This window comes from Trichechus manatus, unplaced genomic scaffold (assembly GCF_000243295.1).
Source record: "Trichechus manatus latirostris isolate Lorelei unplaced genomic scaffold, TriManLat1.0 scaffold00105, whole genome shotgun sequence".
NCBI classification, from domain to species: domain Eukaryota; kingdom Metazoa; phylum Chordata; class Mammalia; order Sirenia; family Trichechidae; genus Trichechus; species Trichechus manatus.
In genome coordinates, this window is record NW_004444041.1 from 7120872 (window position 1) to 7131951 (window position 11080).

Below are 11080 nucleotides of genomic sequence, written 5' to 3' on the forward strand. Positions count from 1 at the left end.
TTGTTTGCTTTGTTCTTTTTTTTTTTTTTTTTTTTTTTTTTTTTTCTGTTTCTTCTCTCTCTCTCCTTTCCTTTCTTCCACCCACCCAGCCCTGTGTGCCACCCACACCCTTTCTGGATGGGCCATGCTGCACAGCTCAGTTGAAGGATCATTGTGTGCAGCCTACACAGGTCTTTGTCACAAACCGGCTCCCTTGGTGCCATTTTATTTGTTTATTTATTGTTTTTTGCTTTTTATTTTTGTTTTTTGTTGTTTCTTCTCTCTCCTTTCCTTCCTTTCCTTTCTCCCATCCACTTAGCCCTAGCGCCGTCCCCAACTTTTTGGTGGGCTGTGCTATACCACTCAGCTGGAGAGTCTTTGGCACATGGCCTCCCCAGGTCTACGCCGCCCCCACTGGCCGTCTCCCTCAGTGCTATCTTTTTTATTTTTCTTTACTTTCCCTTTCTCCTTTTCCTTCTCCCTCCGACCTAGGCCCTGTGCTGCCTCCACCCCTTCCTGACAGGGTGTGCTGTGCCACCTGGCAAGAGAGACATCAGCTTTCCACCACCCCAATTCTGCCTCTCCCCCAATGGCTGCGTCCCCCATCATCATATTTTGTTGTTTTGTTTATTTGATTGTTGGTTTCTTCTCTCTCTTTCCCCTCTTTCCTTTCCTTTCTCCCACCCACCTAGCTCCGTGTGCCACCCACACCACTTCTCAAAAAGCCAAGCCACACTGCTCAGTTAGAGATCCACCACCACACAGTATCGCTGTTTCTGCCCTGTCCCCACTCACTGAATCCTACCACACTGTCATTTTATATATTTTTTAATTTTCTTTTTACTTCATTTTTTGTTTTTTGTTGTTTTTGTTTCTCTTCCTTCTTTCTCTTCTTTCACCCACCCACTTAGCTCTGCACATCGCATCCTCTCCTTTCCCTCCTGGTAACCTGCACTGTGCGCTGAATGCCACACCCCCAAGAGGTACCAGGCCCCGTCCTGCACTGCCTCACAGCCCCACCCCATTGTCCCCAGTTTGAGCCACAAACTACCCATTCCCACCCCTCTGCCCCTGCTGCACCATAGCTGAGTGACTGGTCCTGCCCACCTGAACAAGGTGGTGAGAAGTAGCGTGCCCACAGGAGAGGAAGCAACAAAACACACACAGTCCACCTGCCCAGACAACCAAATAAAACAAAAAAACAGGACAAAGCAATCAAATCTGCAATCAATAAATGAAGAAAATAATTCCTGAATGTCCCAGAGACAGGAGACAATATCAAAACACATAAAAAAAGAAAACAGGAGAGGATGGCTCCAGAAAGCAACCGAAATAAAATACCTGATGACCCTCTGCTAGAAGAAAAGGCACTAGAATTACCTGATAGGGAATTCAAAACTCTAATATTCAGGGTTCTCCAACAGATGAAGTAAAATGCAGACAAAAATAAGGAAAAAATAGACAAAATCATGGAAAAGACAGACAAAACAGTAGAAGATTCAGGAAAATAATACAGGAACAAAATGTCAAAATAAATAAGCATCTAGAAATCATACAAAAACCAGCAATTAGAAATCCAAAAGACAAAAAAGCTTTCAGAAACGGACAGTACAATAGAAGGTTTTAGAAGTAAATTTGAAAGAGTGGAAGACAGGATCAGCAAAATTGAAGACAAATCCTTGGATACCACTTTGAGGAAAAATCAGAGAAAAGAAGAAAGAAAAATCAAGAAACCCTGAGAACAATGTAGGATACAATCAAAAGCAAAAATCTGCAGGTGAACAGAGTTACAGAACATGGGGAGAAAGCAGAAAATACAGAGAGGATCATTAAAGATTTGCTGACAAAAAACTTCCCTAATATCATGAAAGATGAAAAGCCAACCATCCAAGAAGGTCAACGAATCCCATATAGGATAGATGCCAAAAGAAAAACAGCAAGACATATAAATCAAACTCGATAAACCAAAGACAAAGAAAGAATCCTGAGAGCAGCTCAAAAAATGAAAAGTCATATACAAAGGAGAAACAATAAGACTAAGCTCTGATTACTTGGCAGAAATCATGCAGGCAAGAAGGCAATGGGATGACATATATAAAATCTTGAAAGAAAAAAACTTCCAACCAAGAATAATACATCCTGCAAAACTCTCACTCAAATATACTGGCAAAATTAGGACATTTCCAGATAAACAGAAATTAAGGGAATATGTAAAAAAAAAAAAAAAAAGAAAGAAAGAAACCAAACTTACAAGAATTATTAAAGGGAGTCCTTTAGTTAGAGAATCAGAAAACAACCTGAATGTAGCACACAAGAACAGCATCAGCCAGATACCAAGCTAGGTAATGAACTCTCAAGGATAAAACAAAACTAAAAAATTTACAATGAGTAACCAGAGAGGTTAATCTGTAAATGACAACTTCAGAACAATAAAAGAGTGAATAAACGGTGTAGGTATACAACTTTAAAATGAAGAGGAAGTCAAGGCTTTATCAAGTAATAAAATACTGGTTTAAACTTAGGAAGATAAGGGTAAATGTCAATGTAATCACAAAGAGTGTTAACAAACTTACTCATTAAAATAAGGAAGAAAAATATAAAGTCTCAGTAAATACAAAATCTACAAAAATGAAAGAAATGAAAAAACCCCACAAACAAAAGGAATTCAGCACAGAAGAGTAAAAGGAACAAAGAAAACATCAGAACCACAAACAAAGCACTACAAAATGACAGCAATAAACTCACACCTATCAATAATCATACTGAAAGAAAATGGCTTAAATGCACCACTAAAAATCCAGAAAGCAGCAGAAAGGATTAAAAAATAGGACCCATCAATATGCTATCTACAAGAGAAACACCTTAGACACAAAGACATATGAAAAATCAAAGGATGGAAAAAGTATATCAAGCAGGCGGCAACCAAAAAAGAGCAGGAGTGGCAATACTGATCTCAGATAAAACAGACTTTAAAACAAAATCCACCATAAAACAAAGAAGGGCATTATATAATGATTAAAGGGACAATCCACCATGAAGACATAATCATAATAAATATCTACACACCCAGTGACAGGGCTCCAAAGTACATAAAAACAAACTCTAACAGCACTGAAAAAGAGAAATTGATAGGTCCACAATAATAGTAGGAGACTTCAATACACCACTCTCAGTAAAGGACAGAACATCTAGAAAGAAACTCAACAAAGATATAGAAGAGCTAAAGGCCACAAGCAACCAACATGACCTCATAAACATATATAGAACACTCCACGCAACGGCAGCAAAGCACACATTCTTTTCCAACACACATGGAATATTCACCAGAACAGACCACATCTTAGGCCACAAAGCAACCCTCAACAAAATCCAAAACATTGAGATACTATAAAATATTATGTCTGATCACAACGCTATCAAAGTAGAAATTAATAACAGGAAGAGCAAGGAAAAAAATCAAATACATGGAAACTGAAAAACACTCTGCTTAAAAACCACAGGGTAATAGAAGAAAACAAAGATGGAATAAAAAAAAAATCCCTACAATCAAACAAGGATGAAAACACATCATCCCAAAACCTCTCAGAGGTCAGTTTATAGCAATAGATGCACACATAAAAAGAGAAGAAAGGGACAAAATCAAAACATTAGCTACAGAACTCAAACAAATAGAAAGAGAACAACAAAAGAAGCACACAGCCACCAGAAGAAAGGAAATAATAAAGATCAGAGAAGAAATAAATGAAATAGAGAATACAAAAACAATAGAAAAAATAAACAAAACCAAAAGCTGGTTCTTTGAAAGGATCAACAAAATTGACAAACCATTGGCCAAATTGACAAAAGAAAAACTAAAGGACACAAATAACCCAAATAAGAAATGAAATGGAAGACATTACAACAGACTCAACTGAAATAAAAAGGATCATAACAGAGTACTATGAAAAACTATACTCCAATAAATTTGGAAACCTAGAGGAAGTGGGCAAATTTCTAGAAACACACTACCTACCAAAAATAACACAAACTAAAGTCAAAAATCTGAACAGACCCATAACAAGAGAAGAGATTGAAAAGTTAATGAAAAAAAAAAAAAAAACTCTCAACAAAAAAAAAGCCCTGGCCCAGGTGGCTTCACTGGAGATTTCTACCAAAAATTCAGAGAAGAGCTTACACCAAATAGCTTGAGCTACTCAAACTATTTCAGAACATAAAAAAGGAAGGAATACTTCCGAATGCAGTCTATGAAGCCAGCATAACTCTGATACCAAAACCAGGCAAACCAAAAAAAACATTGCTGTTGAGTCGATTCCAACTTATAGCAGCCCTATAGGACAGAGTAGAACTGCCCCACAGCGTTTCCAAGGAGAGGTTGGTGGACTTGAGCTCCTTCTGGTTAGCAGCTGTAGCTCTTAACCACTGTGCCACCAGAGTTCAAAAAAAACCAGGCAAAGACATCACAAACACAGAAAATTACAGACCAATCTCTCTCATGAATACAGATGCAAAAATTCTCAACAAAATTTTAGTCAGTAGAATACAGCATCATATCAAAAAAAAAAAAAAATACACCACCACCAAGTGAGATTCATACAAGGTATGCAAGGATGGTTGGTTCTACATTAGAAAATCAATCAACTTAATCCACTACATAAATACTATAAAATAGAATAATCATAACATCATCTCAATCAATGCAGAAAAGGCATTCAACAAAGTCCAACACCCATTCCTGATAAAAACCCTCGATAAAACAGGTATAGAAGGGAAATTTCTCAATATAATAAAGGGCACCCATACAAACCCTGGTGGCATAGTGGTTAAGAGCTATGGCTGCTAACCAAAGGTCAGCAGTTTGAATCCACCAGGAGATCCTTGGAAACTCTATGGGGAAGTTCTACTCTGTACTTTAGGGCTGCTATGAGCCTGAATTGACTCACTGGCAATGGGTTTGGTTTTTTGGGGTTTTATACAAAACCAACTGCCAACATCATTTTTATTGGAGAGAGGCTGAAAACATTTTCCTTGAGAACAAGACAAGGATGCCCTTTATCACCACTCCTATTTAACATTGTACTGGAAGTCCTAGCTAGAGAAATATGGCAAGAAAAAGAAATAAAAGGCATCCAAATTGGTAAGGAAGAGGTAAAACTGTCCCTATTTGTGGATGATATGATACTATACATAGAAAACTCAAAAGACAAAAGACTCCACAAGAAAACTACTAGAAGTAATAGAAAGATTCAGTAGAGTGGCAGGATACAAGATAAACTTTAAAAAAATCAGTTGGATTCCTATACGCCAATAAAGATAACTATGAAACGGAAATAAGGAAAACACTAGCATTTAAAATAGCCCCTAAAAAATAAAATACTTAAAGTGTAATTAGTCAGTTGAAAAAGGACAAATATTATATGAGACCACTATTACAGTAACTCAAGAAAAGTTTGAAACACAGAAGAAAACATTCTTTGATTGTTATAAGCGTGGGGAGGGAGGGAGAGGGGAATTCACTAACTAGATAGTAGACAAGAATCACCTTAGGTGAAGGGAAGGACTACACACAATACAGGGGAATTCAGCACAACTGGACTAAACAAAAAGCTAAGAAGTTTCCTGAACACAACCAAACACTTCACAGGACAGAGTAGCAGGGGCTGGGGTCTGGGGACCATGGTTTCAGGGGACATCCAGGTCAATTGGCATAACAAAGTTTATTAAGGAAATGTTCTGCATCCCACTTTGGTGAGTGGCATCTGATATCTTAAAATCTTGCAAGTGGCCATCTGAAATGCATCAATTGGTCCCAATCCACCTGGAGCAAAGGAGAATGAAGAACACCAAAGACACAAGGAAAATATTAGCCTAAGAGACAAAAAGACCACATAAATCAGAGACACAATTAGCCTGAGACCAGAAGAACTAGATGGTGCCTGGCTACTACCAATGATAGCCCTGACAGGGAACACAACAGAGTCCCTGATGGAGCAGGAGAGAAGTGTGGAACAGAGCTCCAATTCACTTAAAAAGACATGACTTAATGGTCTGACTGAGACTGGAGGAACCCTCAAAGCCATGGTCCCCAATGCTCTGTTAACCCAGAACTAAAACCATTCCCAAAGCCCACCCATTAGACAAAGCTTAGACTGGATAATAAAACATAAAATAATACTCCTGAAGAGTATGCTTCTTAGTTCAAGCAGATACACAAGACCAAATGGGTGGCTCCTGTCCAAAGGCAGGATGAGAAGACAGAAGGGACAGGAGCTGGTTGGATGGACACGGTAAACCCGAGGTGGAAAGGGGGAGTGTGCTGTCACATGATAGGGATTGCAACTATATTGTTAAGTGTCACATAACAATATGTGTATAAATTTTTGTATGAGAAACTAACTTGAGCTGTAAACTTTCACCTAAAGAACCATGGACTCCTCTGACAGGGATCACACTAGAGGGTCCCAGTCAGAGGTGGAGAAAAATGTAGTACAAAATTCTAACCCACGAAGAAGAAGACCAGACTTAACTAGTCTGACAGAGACTGGAGAAACCTTGAGAGTATGGTCCCTGGACACCCTTATAGCTCAGTAATGAAGTCCCTCCTGAGGTTCACCATTCAGGCAAAAATTAGTCAGGCCCATAAAACACAATGAGACTAAATAGGCACACCAGCCCAGGGGCAAGGACAAGAAAACAGGAGTGGACAGGAAAGCTGGTAATGGGGAAACCAAGATCAAGAAGGGGAGAGTGTTGACATGTTGTGGGGTTGGCAACCAATGTCACAAAACAATATGTGTATTAATTGTATAATGAGAAACTAGTTTGCTCTGTAAACCTTCATCTAAAGTACAATAAAAGAAAGAAAACAAAAATCCTCACAATTGGACTAATAAATTGTAAAGATTTCGTTTTACTTGGATCCACAATCAATGCACATGTAAGCAGCAGTCAAGAAATCAAACTACGTATTACATTGGGCAAATCTACTGCTCAAGATTTCTTTAAAGTGTTAAAAAGCAAAGCTGTCACTTTAAGGACTAAGGTGTGCCTGACCTAAGCCATGGTGTTTTTAATCACCTCAGATGCATTTGAAAGCTAGACAATGAATAAGGAAGACCGAAGAAGAATTGATGCCTTTGAATTATGGTGTTGGCAAAGAATATTGAATATTCCTGGACTGCCAGAAGAACAAACAAATCTGTCTTGGAAGAAGTACAGCCACAATGCTCATCAGAAGCAAGGATGGCAAGACTTTGTCTCACATACTCTGGACATGTTATCAGGAAGGACCAGTCCCCAGAGAAGGACACCATGCTTGGTAAAGTAGAGGGTCAGTGAAAAAGAGGAAGACCCTCAAGGACATGGATTAACATAGTGGCTGCAACAATGGGCTCAAGCATAGCAAAGATTGTGAGCATGGCTCAGGACCGGTCAGTATTTTGTTCTGTTGTACATAGGGTTGCTATGAGTTGGAACCAACTCTAGGGCAGCTAACAAAAAGAATCATTTTGAAACATATGATCTGGGTTGTTGTAGAGAGAAACTCTCAGATGCTGTTAAAGTGAAACAAAGAAATTTATTGAAAGCATAAGAAACATTCAAATGGGTAGACATTAGCTCACAGAGATTGAAGACCATTGAATGCACGAAGAGGCTACTTGTCAGGAACAGATGATAGGGAGGAAACCAAGAACTAGGTTACAATATTCTGATTGGAAGTTGCAAGATCAGGAGGCAGGACAAATGGGGTGGGGTGGGGAGGCTTTACAGTGATTGGCTGGAAACACAATGGGGGCTCTTTGGATTGGTTAGTTTGAATACGTGACTAAAAGGATATTACAAGGCAGTTACAAGGTAATTATCTTAAACATTTCCTGAGGGCTGCTGAGGGGACTTTTGATAGAGATCTTGTGTCAAGATCCTCTCTTAGGAACATTAAAAACTTCTCCTTTTTATGTATTTAAGTCTGCCTAAGGGTTTGATGGAAACCCTGGTGGCATAGTGGTTAAATGCTGTAAGGTCGGCAGTTCGAATCCACCAGGTGCTCCTTGGAAACTCTATGGGGCAGTTCTATAGGACCCTCTGTCCTATAGGGTCGCTATGAGTCGGAATCGACTCTGGCAACGGGTTTGTTTTTGTTTTGAAGGGTTCGATGGTTGCAGGGGGAATCCTTTGTTAGGTACTTAAGTCTTCTAGTGTCAGGATCTTCCTTTAGCCCAAAGAGAAAACAGTTTCTTAGTCATAGGCTTTTAACTCTGTACCAGGGTCACTGACGGTTAAAGAAGTTAGCATGAGTCAAGATGGAGTCTGAACTCAGGCTCAGATGAGCCATTTTACTTTAGTCAAGTGCTTTCAATTTAGGACTCCTGCTAATAACCTCCTGGGTAATGCAGAAGCAGAAGCTTGTAACAAAAAGTGGGACCGGGCCTACTCCTAGGCCAGCCACCCTAAATATGCCAGGTACCTCTGTTTGAAGCTCTTCTTCAGGGGAGTCTTAGCTTCTTATTTGTTCGGACTGCCTTCTGGTGTGCTGTGAACACTAGAGATCTCCAAGAAACCAGTTTATTTCATGAAATGGAGTTTAATCAAGTACAACAGCCACAGTTTAAATGAGTAGGTGTTGAAAGACAAGCGTCCAAAGCCAGGTAAGGTAAGGATGGAGGAGTCGGAACCAGAGCGCAAGTGGGCTCGCACCGAGGCGACTGTTGGAGGAAGCCGCTCCGAGGTGGAGGAGGATGAGAAGGACGAGCACTGTGTGCCCTACATGCCGCCGCAACTGCTGGCTCCAGAAGCTGCTACGGCAAACGCGCAAGGGGGCTGCAGAGGAGGAGCAGCAGGACAGCGGCAGCGAGCCCCGGGGGGATGAGGACGACGTCTCATTGGGCCCTCAGTCCAATGTCAGCCTCCCAGACCTGCACTAGCACCTCAAAGAGAAGGCTAAAGCCCACAAAGAGTCCACCGTGGAGAAGCAGCTGAAGGAAGAAGAGAAGATTCTGGCGAGCGTGGCCGAGGGCCGAGCCTTGATGTCAGTGAAGGAGATGGCCAAGGAAATCACATACAACAACCAGATCAAAACCAGCTGGATGCCCCCTGTTACGTCCTGAGTACGTCTGAAGTGCAGCAGGCGCACATGCCTAAGAAGTACCACATCCTGGTGGAGGGATATGGTATACCGCCACCTATCAAGAGCTTCAAGGAAATGAAATTCCCTGCAGCATCCTGAGAGGCCTGAAGAAAGGCATCCAGCACTCCATGCCCATTCAGACCCAGGGCATCCCCACCATTCTATCCGCCCGGGACATGATCGGTGTCGCCTTCACCGGTTCTGGCAAGACGTTGGTGTTCACGCTGGCCGTCATCTCGTTCTGCCTGGAACAAGAGAAGAGGTTACCTTCTCCAAGCATGAGCGGTCCTGTGAACTCATCATCTGCCCTTCACGGGAGCTGGTCCGACAGACGCACAGCATCCTGGAGTACTACTGCCGCCTGCTGCAGGAGGACAGCTCACCCTTGCTGCGTCGCGTGCTCTGCATGGGGGGCATGTCTGTGAAAGAGGAGATGGAGACTATCCGACTTGGGGTGCACAGATGGTGTCCACCCCTGGGTGCCTCATGGACCTGCTACTTGGCCCTGGACTAGGCCAATGATTTGATCGACATGAGCTTTGAGGGCAACATCCGCACTATCTTCTACTTCAAGAGCCAGCGGCAGACTTTGCTCTTCAATGCCACCATGCCCAAGAAGATTCAGAACTTCACCAGAAGCACCCTGGTGAAGACTGTCACTATCAGTGTGGGCCGTGCTGGGACCGCCAGCCTGGACATCATCCAGGAGGTGGAATATGTGAAGGAAGAGGCCATGTGAAGGAAGAGGCCAAGATGGTGTATCTGCTCAAGTTCCTGAAAAGACACCTTCACCTGTGCTCATCTTTGTGGAGAAGAAGGCAGACGTTGACACTGTCCACGAGTACCTGTTGCTCAAGAGGGTGGAGGCTGTGGCCATCCATGGGGGCAAAGACCAGGAGGAAGGAACCAAGGCCATTCAGGCATTCCTGGTGGGCAAAAAGGATGTCCTCATGGCCACAGACGTAGCCTCCAAGGGCTTGGACTTCCCTTCCATCCATCATGTCATCAATAACAACATGCCTGAGGATATTCAGAACTACATACACCTACATACACCATATTGACCACACTGAGTGCTCGGGAAACATAGGCATCCCCACTATCTTCATCAACAAGGCTTGCAATGCGTTCCTGCTGATGGACCTTAAAGCACTGCTGCTGGAGGCCAAGCAAAAGGTGCCACCCACGCTGCAAGTGCTGCATTGAGAGGATGAGTCCATGCTGGACATCGTAGGAGAGCGTGGCTGTGCCTTCTGCTGGTATCTGGACTGTCGGATCACTGATTGCCGCCAACTTGAGGCTATGCAGACCAAGCAGGTCAGCAACATTGGTGCAAGGTCTACCTGACCCACAGCTCCATGGATTTCTGAGCCATCTGTCTCTCCTCCTTCTCTAAAGAATGCACCCTACAACCCAGACATGCTTTTGTCCTTACACAATGGCAGAACTAAGAACTTGGTCTTGGCATAAGGTCAGGCAGGCACTGATAGCAGATGAACAAAGGGAACTTTGCAAATGAGCCACAGGTTTGGACAACTTAGTTCCTCCCCAATATTCTAGCAGAGAGTGTCCTTCATAATGTAAGATATATATATATATATAGAAACTTTTGTATCTGAAATAAATATGACTCATGTTCCAAAAAAGCTTGATCCTAGAGAACTCTGTTTCCTTAGCTGGCTTACACCTCCCCTACCCCTTAGAATCTGATTTCTGATTCACAACTCTGAAGTGATGACTTAGCTCTTTATTTCAAAGTCCAGGAGGGCCTGGATCTTCAGGAGATCCCTCAAGAAGAATCAGTGTTTGGCGCAGAAATTATGCAGTTTATATCCTAAGAGTTTAAGCTCCAATTATAAGACAAGGGTGATAATTATATGGTTTTTCCCATTTTATTTCACCACCTCTGGGAGTCCCCTAAATTTACTTAACAGTATTTCCCCAAGCTATAAAGTCAGGCTATATATCTTATCCTTATGT

The 11080-nt window shown here is 42.0% G+C and overlaps 1 pseudogene; it reads left to right on the forward strand.

Annotated features, from left to right (window-relative positions):
- The first annotated feature begins 8632 nt into the window (after positions 1–8632).
- Positions 8633–10470, forward strand: LOC101350481 (probable ATP-dependent RNA helicase DDX41 pseudogene; annotated as a pseudogene).
- The last annotated feature ends 610 nt before the right edge of the window (positions 10471–11080 follow it).